The sequence below is a fragment of the Nothobranchius furzeri genome, chromosome 7, assembly GCF_043380555.1.
Source record: "Nothobranchius furzeri strain GRZ-AD chromosome 7, NfurGRZ-RIMD1, whole genome shotgun sequence".
NCBI lineage: Eukaryota > Metazoa > Chordata > Actinopteri > Cyprinodontiformes > Nothobranchiidae > Nothobranchius > Nothobranchius furzeri.
This window is the reverse complement of record NC_091747.1, coordinates 62,206,689-62,219,081: the sequence shown is the minus strand read 5'-3', so window position 1 is coordinate 62,219,081 and position 12,393 is coordinate 62,206,689. Positions and strand designations below refer to the sequence as shown.

Genomic DNA, 12,393 nt, shown 5'->3' with positions numbered 1-12,393 from the left:
CAAGAGCCCCCTCCTAGTGTCGTGTCTTTCTGCAGGAAGAAGATTTGGAGGCAGAGCGGTGTTTAACATGCACTTCAGAGGAGGTTTAATCTTCTCCTGGAGGACACAGAGTTTAACATTTAAAACAAACATGAGTACAAAGACAATGAATTAAAAGCTTAATGCTGCTGGACGGAATCTGTGTTTAGCTTGGATCATCCTCTGTTAAAGTTGTTTTGGTCAAATCTGTCTGGCAGGATTTCAGTCGCCTCCCCCAGCCGTGAGGTTTCAGCTCCGTATCTGTAACACCAACAGAGCTTCAGCTATGCTCGTGCTGCTAAAGGTCTGTGGCGGCCATGTTGAATGTGGTCGACTCCAAAAGTAAAAGTAAGCTTCTTAGGTGTGTTCTTGGTGTGTCTTTGTAAATCCATGCTTTCGTTCTTTTTTAAACACAGAAACAGTTTTGTTTACCTGTTTGTAGCTACGGTTTACGTTTATAAACGGAGAAGGAAGTGACGCGCCACCATCAGCGTCAGCCTGAAGAAGCCGGCAGCTGTCGGCGAAACCGTAGCTACAAACAGGTAAACAAAACTGTTTCTGTGTTTAAAAAAGAACGAAAGCATGGATTTACAAAGACACAGCAAGAACACACCTAAGATGTTCAAAGAGAAATACGGACAACAAGGAACGAAGGACTTCCGCCGTTTGGAACGATTACACCAGAAACGCGCACGTCTAAGAAACCACCTTCGCTTCTGTTTAAGATGCCGGGACGAAAACATCACACCCACAAGCCTACAGCTGAAAACACCGATCCGGACCAAGACAGCACAAAATGTAATAGAAAGAGCACAGAGAGCACTGCTCAAGGAGAGGATAAGGAACGTCATAACCAAACAGAGGCGTGTGGAGGACGAACTGGAAAGAGGACACCTGGACTTGAAAAGGAATTACAAACTTGATAAACAAATGGAGGAACTAATTAAAGGACACATGATGGAAAAACAGGAACAAGAGTTCATAAAAGTGAAAGAAAGACACATAAAGAAGTTAAACAGACTCATAAACAAGAAAAAGAGGGGAGAAATACAAGGCAACTCCACACCAAACTCATGGGTATGTAACATTTCACAATACAAACTAACAGAAGCAGAAGAGAGCATATTAAAGAAAGGTTTAAACTTTGCAGTCACACCAAAAGAAATACCATATGATGAATTTATTGTAGCAACAGAACTAGCATGTCAACAGATCACAGATGAGGGAAAGAAAGCAGAACTCAGAAATAACGTAGTTGGGATATTAAAAAACAGCCAAATTCAACACAGCAATATTACAAAAGAAGAACAATCAGCCATGACAGCTTTATCCAAAAATGAACAGATAATTATTCTACCGGCAGATAAAGGAAGAACCACAGTAGTTATGGACAGAGAAAAATATAAACAACAGATGAAACAGATGCTAGAAGACAAAAATACATATGAAATACTTAAAAAAGATCCAACAGAAAACATTAAGAAAAACATGAAAAAATTACTGAAGCCACTGCACGAAAAAGGCAAAATAACAGAAAAAATGTACAAACACTGGATTCCCACAGCAAACATAACACCAAGAATATATGGAACACCAAAAATACATAAACAAAACACCCCACTTAGACCAATAGTTGACAGCATAGGTACACCAACATACAACATGGCAAAAGATATCAGCAGAATCATCAGCCCGTTATTAGGAAATACAGACCAACACTGCAAAAATAGTATAGAATTGGCAAAAGAACTAAAGGAAATTACAATAGAAGACAACGACATACTCATCTCACATGACGTCACATCTCTGTTCACAAAAACACCAAACCAAAAAACCATAGACATAGTAGTTAACAGAATCAGACAAGACAAAACTTTACATAAAAGGACAAACCTCACAGCAGATGACATAGCACAACTGATAGCACTGGTAGCTAACTCCACTTACTTCACATACGACAACACAATATACAAACAACTGGAAGGCTTCGCCATGGGTAACCCGTTATCAGCCACCCTGTGCGAGTTTTTCATGGAAGACCTGGAACAAAAAGCCATAGCCACCGCCCCCCCAAACTGCAAAATAAAAGTATGGAAACGCTACGTAGACGACATACTGGAAATCATACCAAAAGGTCAAACAGAAACACTAACACCACACTTAAACAATATTGACGACACGGGCAGCATAAAATTCACTTATGAGTTAGAAACAGAAGGCAGCATAGCATTTATGGACATGAAAATCACCAGGCAGACCGACGGGACCCTAAACATAAACACATACAGGAAACCAACACACACAGACCAATATTTATTATGGACATCAGAACACACCACCATACACAAAATGTCAGTAATCAGAACATTATATCACCGAGCAAACATAATAACAGAAGAGAGAGACCGTAAACAAGAGGACAAACACATACAACACGCTTTAAAGACCTGCAGGTACCCGACATGGGCAATAAACAAAGGAAAACAACAAACAAAAACAGAAAGCAAAGAACAACCCAAAAAAAGAACCAGAAACCCAGAAAGACAAGAACCAGAACCAGTGATAACCCTACCATACATCAGAGGCATAACGGAAAAAATAAGAGCAACAATGAAAAAACACAACATAAACACACCAACAAAACCATACACAACAGTTAGAAACAGATTAGTACACCCAAAAGACAAAATATCAGCTGGACAAAAATGTGGAGTCATCTACGAAATCCCATGCAAAATATGCAATAAAACATACATAGGAGAAACCGGACGCCAACTCAATACACGGACAACAGAACACAGAAAGGAGTGTGAGAAAGAGGCAAATCGTAAACACACAAGAGCAGCAAAAGAAGAAGCAGAAAGTACAATAAAAAAGTCAGCCGTAACAGATCATTGCTTAAGAGAAAACCATATAATGGACTGGGACAGCACACGGATCATAACCACTGAACAACAAAAATACAAAAGATGGATCAAGGAAGCAATAGAGATAAGGAGATGTGGATGTGGGACCATGAACAGGGACGACGGAGTTTACACGCTGGACCACGCATGGGACTGCATCGTCGGAGAGGGGAGAGCGGGCAGTAGAGGGCGACAACGTCCTCTGCTTCCCGCAGATAAACGGAGAAGGAAGTGACGCGCCACCATCAGCATCAGCCTGAAGAAGCCGGCAGCTGTCGGCGAAACCGTAGCTACAAACAGGTAAACAAAACTGTTTCTGTGTTTAAAAAAGAACGAAAGCATGGGTAAAAGTAAGCTTCCTGTTTTTACTTCCTGAGTTTTTCTTGAGTGGTTTATGAGGCGTTTGGTAAAAAGAACAAACATTAAACATCCTTATTTATTATTTTAAACGTCAGTCACTTTCAAATAAACATTTTTTTTTCTGATTAAAAGTCATTTAACAATAAGGTAAAAGCTGACTTGATTCTTTCAGTGTCTATCCTGAAGGCAAGGCCACAAACATTTACATTTGGAGTAATCATTAAAGTAACACTAGATTCAAAACTTTAAGCTAACATTGATCTCACTGATTGTTGAGTTCGAAACTTGACCCGTTTTATATTTGACACCATCTGCTGACCAAATAATGCACTCGCTAGTTTTGTGAAGCTGCTAGGTGCCCTATACAGCTGATATGCTAGCAGTTAGCACTTTCAGTTTGATGATCATCAATAAAAAGCATCAAATCTAGCTGTTGGCACCATGGCAGAGTCTGGAAGTAAATGCAAGAGAGTATGTCTTTGGAGGGGAAGCAAAGAGCTAAAACTAGAGAGAACATCGGTGCGGCCAATGCTAATTTGAGGGAGCTAAAGGAGGCTACAAAATCACGGACTGATGGTGACCTGGCTTTGTTGCTTCTGGACTTGTAAGTAGTGATATTTTGGGATTTGGGATATTTTGTCCCAACAGTGTGGTTATTTTACCTTCACTTTGTGGTTTACCGTAAATCCTCTAATACAGGCCCGGGCCTGTATTTGACTCAAGCTCATCAAGCTCCAGGCCTTTATTGGAAGGAGGGCCAGTATTAGAGGCAGGCCTCTATTTCTATTTGAGCAAAATGAGCTAATGGTTCGCTGGAGTTTTTGACAATTAAAATTGCGCCCACATTTTCAAAGTTAAACACATTTCTTTTAACAACGGTAGTTCCTGCTTCAGCCCTCTCCCCCCTCCCCCTGCGCAGCAGCCGCAAACTAAATGATGTGCCTGCAGCCTCTCAGAGTTCCTGCTGCTCTAAACATTAAAATAATTATTTCATTTTCTGTTCCTCACTTCTGATTACCTTCAATGGTGTCTGTTTGTTGCAACCACCAGGTACAAAAACTAACTTGTTTTTATTTGACTATTTTTCTGTCCTGCCTGTTTATTATCTTCCTGCATCTCCTCTCAATCCTAAAGAAAAACTGCTGCCTGGGTTCATATATATTCACCTCATGAGTTACCTTTGAACTGCAGTTCTAAAAGATCTACCGACCACAAAAACAGCGGAGCGCTCGCCGGCCGCATCAGTGATCAGTGCGTCAGAGGACAAGGTGATGCGCGCAGCGTCCCGCTCCACAGCATGCAGCGAAACACATCAGGCGCAAATAAAAGACAGAAAACATTAAAGGAAATGAACTGACATGAACGATCGCGTGTTAAATTAGTTTTTGAGGTGGCGACACCTGATTGTTACTGTGGCCGTGCTCAGGAGGCAGATCTACCGACCGCGAAAACAGCTGAGCGCTCCCTGCTTGCCGGCCGCATCAGTGATCTGTGCATGGGAGGACAAGTTGATGCGCCCCGCTCCACAGCAGCGATACACATCTAGCGCAAATAAAAAACAGAAAACATTAAAGGAAATGAACCGACATGAACGATCGCATGTCAGTACCTACGGTCCGGCACAGCGCGTTGCTGATCACAGAATGTGATCATACGATAATTCAATAGGGAGCGAGGTTTCACAGACGCGGAAGTGATAGCGTCGGTGAAACGCCGGCTGATCTAGGAAACCCCCGAGCGTTCGAGCGTCAACGAAGTGACACGGAAATGCCGGGCTTTCCAGAAGTAAGTAAGATAACTTACTATGAGCTGATAGTTCGTTGGATTGATCGGTAGGTTGGAAACTCTGATCATGAATCTGAAGAAACGATGACTAAGTGGTGAGCTGGAAAGGCAACTTCCGTTTATAGCCGCGGTTTGTGACGTAGGTGCGACGTGGAGGGAATCCCCGCGAGGGGCATGCTGGGAGTCCCTACTTCGCGGATTTTCACCTATCGCGGCCAGGTCTGGAACGCATCTACCGCGATAAACGAGGGATTACTGTAGTTCATACACCCCCTACTGCTGCTCTCCAGAGTGTTCTGCAGCATAATCAGCATGTTCTCTTTGAACTTGATAGTGTAATGACCTGGCTGGGGTTGTAAGCCAGGTGCATTCTGGGTATTGTGTTATATGTGTTTCCTATCATTCTGCTAGTTCCTATGTGCTGATTTGCGTGTTGTGTGAGTGTTATGTAAGCCACAGGGAAGGTGATGTGTGTTCTGTGGAGCGGGTTGAATTAGCATGGTTAACTGACACCGTGACTCTGTGTGGTAGGAGCGTGATAGAGCATCGTGTCTGTAGCCTTACATTGCGTTGAAGATAAAGCCTAATAAAGGTCTGCGTGAACCCCTACTGCCTCCTGCTGGTTGATTTGGGGACTATAACCCTACCGTAGGGACGCTTATACTTGCTTGTTACCACATTCCATCCGGCCACAATAGGAGACCGGCCATTATTTACCTCTGCTGACTCCGACACCGGCCAAAATTAGAGACCGGGCCTTTAATTGAATACCGGCCTGTATTAGAGGATTTACGGTATTTAAGTATTTGGCTCATGTTAGCATTAGCTTGTCGGTAGCACTAGCTACAGCAGGGAGGTCAACGATAGTTGTAATTCCACTTTCAACTAGTAGGGTGGAGAAGCAGGAAGCTGCTCTGTGTTTAATGGTTTACATCAATTAATGGTTACAGGAGCTAAATGTCTAACAGAAAACGTTTACGATGTACCTTAGCATCAGCTTTGTAGAACCGACCCTTGACCCTGTGATTCAGGCTAAACGAAACATCCATAAGAACATGTCTGATGGGGGTGGGGTTGTTTATCAAGACTGGCTCAAAGATCCAGAAAGTCACCTTCAGGGTCCACCAGAGGAAAAAGCCTTGAATGCTGATGCTGCCAGAGACCTGAAGTGAATGCTGATGGAGTCCTGCTGACCACAGATGAAAACTCACCCTTCTGTTTCTTTTTCCCCGTAACGTCTCTGATCCGTGTGTGGGCGTTTCTGTTGGGGGATACTGCAGACACGTGTCGTCATTAGTTTTGCACTTTAGTGCATTTTAGTTAAAATTTCAATCACTGTTGGTGTTGTGCCGTTGTCAGGTAAAAACTCTGCACTGCATTTGAATTTAAATCTGCCATCGCTATTGGCTAAGAGGTACCCTAGAACATTAGCTGGTACCATATGATGTCACAATGCTGTTGTGAGCCTGTCGCTGTGTCTCAATTCAGGGTCTGCATCCTTCGAAGGACCCAGCCTACTCAGCCGACGTGGGCTGGGTCCTCCGTCAGCCGAGTAGACCGGATGTTAACGGCTGTGAAGTTGGACAGGCCTAGCCTTCATGAATTACCGCCACTCCCTCGGCAAACGATCCGTCGCCTAGCAACCGTGGAACCGCTGAGCAGAAGGGAGAAGGAACTTTGAATGATGGAGCTCGAAGTTTTATTTAGATTTTTAATCATTTCCTTGACTGTTGGAGAGCTAATTCAGAGAAAATACTTTCGACAAGCTGAGCCTGAGCAAAGATGTGATAATAGTTTTTAATCCTTTCTAAGGGTCTTCATTTGACCAAAACCGATTTATCACCTTTTAAGACTTTTCAAGACCCAGTGGATACCCTCTAGTAAACAATTCACATTTGTAAACAAAAATAAAATTCAAGAGTTTAACACAGAGCTGATTTTATTTAGATATTTATTTTATATGTACATGTTTAATCTTTATTAACCATTTTTTCTAGCAAAGTAAAAAGCTGTCAAAGTTCTCCCTTCTCTCCTGTGCCCTCTGCTGCTCTGCCTCCCTCTGCAGCCTCATGTCCTCCCTGATCAGCTCCAGAAGCTGGTCATCGCTGGCACCTTCCCCTGGATGCCCATTTTCTCCAGAATAGTCTTAACAAACATGTAAGAAAAAAAAAAACAGGAAGAGAAAAGAGGACAACGGGTTATTCCTTTCATGTTTTCGCAGAAATAACTCAACTTAAAATATGAGATGTTATTGTACCTCCATGCCACAGCCGCCGAATACTTTGCTCCAGTGAACATGTGGTCCATCTCCGCCCTAAGCTTAATAAATTCCCTGGTTTTCTCTTTCTCTTTATGTGTCCCTAAAATACAAACTTCTATTAAAATCAGGGGGAAACGTAGCGGGAGAAGTACGACACCGAGCGGCCGAACATACGAGCCGAGACCGCAACACAAGCACTTTTACTGTAACATTTCTAACTAAAATAACGTTCATGCATCACAAAAAGTCCTTAACCTAACAGTTTAAGTTTATACTGACATTTATATGCACAATCCTCTCCGACAGCTCCCGCTTCACTGTCCGCCATCGTTTTTAAAAGTTCTTCCGTCCGACCTGCAAGGCATCTTGGGAAATGTAAACCACTGAAGGATACACCGGACCAATCCTTCATACAGGCGAAAAGAAGGCCGGATTCGTCGACCGCATTTGAAGGAGTCTTCAAATTGGGACAGGCCGAGTCGCGGCGCTGTGACGTAACCGGCCGACGAAGGATGCAGACCCTGAATCCAGACAGCCTGTGTGTGTGTGTGTATTTGTTAGCGGCTCTGCCCTCTCGGTCTGCTAGGCAACAGCATTTGTTGCATTTTTCAAACAGGAAGTGGGAGCAGAGTACTACTCTAGTAGGGGGTGACTTGCTCTTTAAACAAATGTTCTATAAATAATACATAAGAAATGTTTGTTTGTTATAATTCCAGGATTATTTTCATCCTATTTTTATGGTGAAACTTGTTCCAGCCGTCTGACGTGAACAAACTCCTGAGTGAGACTCTTGAGAATACTGATGGGAATAAAGGAAAGTTTGATGTCAACAGGATTTACAGGTGAAGCAGCTTTATTTACAACAGTTATGCTAACAAGCCTTAGCAGTGGAACGCTAGTTCTCTGATGTCTTTGTGTTTTGGGAGTGACACAGAAATACAGTTTTCATTTTCAATACTTCGAGAAACACGTTTCAGGATTTTTGTTTTTTCTTTGATGCTTTAGAAATGAAAAGAAAAGAACAGAAAAAATATTAAAGGTGAGGAACACTGAAAAAAACACGTTTTAATGATAATTTCTGATTCTAATGAGTCACATTGAGTTTACATGCAGGCTGAACATGAAAATCGTCTCCTACACCTATCTCCTGCATTAGCTTCTGCTAGAAAACAGACGGTGAAACTCTAGGATTAGAAAATCCTAACAGATCTACGTCACGCTGTCACCTAACATTCATGGATTCAACCATCTTGGCTCATGACGGGGAAGGCTGTTGTTGGTTTGCCGTCCAGGGAACCGCTGAGAATGTCTCAGCTAGTAGAAGCTAACCGTTAGCATTAGCAACTCCACCACACAGCAGAACTCCTCCAGGCTTGTGTTATTTGTGGAGATAAAACATCAACGAGGCGTGTTGCTGTTAGCCAATCAGAGAAGATTAGTCCAAATAACAGGAAGTAAGACTCCAAAACCTGCCGTCTGAAGCTCAGCTGTGATGTGTCTCACTTCTAGTTCCAGGAAATGGTGCACCGGGGTTTTTTCACCCCCGAGTACGACTTACCAGGTGTTCATTCCCACTAGAGACCGCTGCAAATGTACTGATTAAACGAGTGTTCCACACCTTTAACAATATCTCAAAGGTTTTCTGAAAACCGTGCTTTTTATTTAATTACAACTATCATACAAGATTCAACATGAAAAACACCAAAGCTTTAGTTTGAATGCTTCAGGCCTCCTAAAAGAAGATCAAAACTAAAATGTAATAGTCTAAATCGACAAAACGACGGCAGACCAAACGGGGATAAAACGGTTGATCATAATTCCGTCTAGCTGACACATCGACCTTCAGAATGACCTTACATATCAGCAGGAGAGACAGCATCATTAAATAGCTTCTCGCACCATTTTTAACCACACATGAAAGGAAGGATGTTTGGAGAAAATGTTTGAAGTTAAAGGAGGTTTTTAATAGACTTGGCTTCCTGAATAAAGTGGGATCAGACCAAGTAAAGCTTAAATGGGGAGGTGCTAATGTTTGATTCTGCAGAAGGAACAGGCAGGTTTGGTTTACAGCTGATTTATGGGAAACCGTTGAGCAGAACAAACTGATCAGACAGCGTTGCGTCGTCTCAGTGCCTCCAACAGAAAGAAAGAGCCAGACTGGTGTCTTCCTGTCTAAAGATTTAGTAAAATCACACTCACTCTGACGCTGCTAAAGCTTTGCCTTCTCTTTTTAACAAAAGCTGATTGACACCAAGATTAGGCTTCATCAGTAGAAAGAAACTTTTCCAATTGTTCAACGTCTCCAGTTTCCCACAAAGACGCACACCTCTAAAGCGAGCCTGTAATTGTTTAGGTCTGCTGCTTTTTAAACCTGCTTCTCAAAGAAAAGTCCATTTTCATACAGACTGGGTGTAATGTCTGAGCAACCACGGATAAAAGAGGAACGTGCCAGAGGTGCAGTCTTTAAAAGCTATCGCTCCAAATTACCCACAACTTGTCTAATAGCTGCTTTAAGTGCCTCTATCACTGCTGGAATAAAACTAAGAACAAGATTCAGACGGTTTCTCTTCGCATCTCCAAAGATTTAGAATCAACAAATACGTGATAGTTCAGGTGAATGGCTGCTGGTCGGCTGTAACGGTCCTGTCCTGTTTCCGGGTTTCAGCCGACCTTCGTCCAGGCAGCGGGTTTTTTTTAACGGTCAAAGATTTTTGATACAATTACATTATATTTAGCAGGTCCAGGAATTATAATTACAGGGTAGGGGTGGCAGAGGGGCACAGAAAGAGAAGGATTGGTTTTGTTGAGAGTAAATGCTGAGATCAAAGTTGAAACTATGAGAGGAAGGTATAAATTTTGAGATTAAAGTGGGGAGATGCAGTTTTAATGTTTTAACCCTCTCACTGTCCTAATGGGTGTGACCCCGCGAGGAAAGTTGATCGTTGAGCCGGATTGATGGTTTATCGCATTGGGTCCACGTGGCAGGGGTGAGGTGCCACGTGGACATCAAGGATTAAACCATCAATCCTGCTCAGTGGTCAACTTTCCTCGCGGGGTCACGCCCACAAAGACAGTGGGAGGGTTAAATAACTTTTTTTAAAAAGCATGAATTTGACTATTTGACCCAGTTTTAAAATAAAGTTGGTCGTTTTTCATCATTTATATTTCAGAAACATTAAGTATCTTGCGGTCTTGTTCCCGAGTGAGGGAAAACTGGAGCATGAGCTTGATAGGCGGATTGGTGCTGCAACTGCAGTGATACTGGCATTGTACTGATCTGTCGTGGTGAAGAGAGAGCTGAGTCAGAAGGCAAAGCTCTCGATTATCATCTATGGTCACGAGCTTTTGGTAGTGACCGAAAGAACGAGATTTCAAGGACAAGCAGCTGAAATGAGTTTTATCCACAGGGTGGCTGGGCTCTCCCTTAGAGACAGGGTGAGAAGCTCGGTCATTCGGGAGGGGCTCGGAGTAGACCTGCTGCTCCTCCACTTTGAGAGGAGCCAGTTGAGGTGGCTCGGGCATCTGGTCAGGATGCCTCCTGGATGCCTCCCTGGTGAGGTTTTTCGGACACGTCCAACTGGGAGGAGACCTAAAGGTAGACCCAGGACACGGTGGAGGGACTATGTCTCTCACCTGGCCAGGGAACGCCTTGGGATTCCCCCGGAGGAGCTGGCCCAAGTGACTGGGGAGAGGTTTGTTTGGGACTCTGCTTAGGCTCCAACCCGAGCCCGAATAAGCGCAAGTGAATGGATGGTTGGATAGATGGATATATTTTTTCTAAGCCCCTCCCACTGGCCTCTACAGCAACATTGATCGTTAAATTGAGCCTACAGCATTGAACTTTGGGTTAATTTCCTCTGATGCTTAAAACAGCAACAACACCAATGATTTGATGTGAATATTTAACATTTAGGCAGTAGAAACCCCCCAACCCCCTTGTCTCTGTTTTTCACTTTACTTACAGGCTGCATGACTAAATGTGCCAAATCATAACGCCATTCATGCTCCGCACACTGAGCTCGCCCCCAGACCATCAGCGTTCCTCTCTGGGGGGCGATTAGAACCCACTCCTTTAAGCAAACTGTGTGGTTTGAAGCGTTTTGACCTTTGGCCTTTCACAACAACAAGCTGTGAATTACTAAGCAGTAATCTGACCACAGCTGGGGTTAACAAGCAGAGTTTTAGCACTCAGTAACACCCCATGAGACAAACAGATAGATGAGAGGCAGAAGATTAATGTTTAATTTTTGAATAAACTGTTTTTCAAAATCGAAAGTTTATATATTCCCTCAATAATACAGAGATTTAGCCATAAGGAATAAATGTTTTGTGTCAACCTGGTGCGTTTCCATGGTAGTTACTCGGGTTGGTCTCCTGATATGAAACATATCCTGTGCTGCCCTCTAGAGTATGTCTGACACAAGTACATGAAAGCATGAATTATGACCCATAAAGTGAAACAAGATTAAATTCACACATTTGTGTGGTGCAGCGACAGCACCGAATCTCACGTGTTCATTCTAGACAGTGAGAATGTGATTTGGATATCTGGAACGTTAATTTCTGCTCTGAATCCCTGAATTGTGATTGGTCCGCTCGTGTTCTTCACTTAAACGTTCCGACTCGAAATAGGCTCCCCGCAAGCATGGATTTTTAGACGCAGCACAGCCTCACAGATTAATATCACTTATTTTATACTTTTGTTTAATATACCTCACACCACTGTAACCTAAACACCTCAGCTTGGAACGAAATACGGGACCATATGATTTTTCTTTGAGTTCTCTTTTGCACTCTAAGGTAATTTCTAACGTACGATGTTGGGAATGTTTGCTAACTATGTTTGCTAACTAGCTAGCTGTCGTGGACTTATCGTTGCTTCATCATTTAGATTTATAATATTTGTAGCAACATTTCAACAGTTTTTACTATGAGCTTTTCTGGGGTTCAAACAAACGTAGTTGTTTTGTTGGCGTTGAAGTTATTAATGTTTTCACTGCAGTCCGTTCACTTTTGCCGGTGTGTCGGGTGATACTGTAACAAAAATATTTTCCCATGTCCTAA

General features: G+C 42.8%; 1 protein-coding gene across 2 annotated transcripts in view; it reads left to right on the top strand.

Annotated features, from left to right (window-relative positions):
* Positions 1 to 12,393, top strand: part of drosha (drosha ribonuclease III) — a 287,001-nt gene that overhangs the window by 146,668 nt on the left and 127,940 nt on the right. Inside the window, exon 1 of one of the 2 annotated variants that reach the window (XM_015955511.3) lies at positions 11,978 to 12,129. The exons of the other annotated variant lie outside the window; for it this stretch is intronic. The gene's annotated coding sequence lies outside the window, so the exon portion shown is untranslated. Of the gene's footprint in view, positions 1 to 11,977; positions 12,130 to 12,393 lie in introns of those variants that run through there. 2 annotated transcript variants of the gene reach the window in all.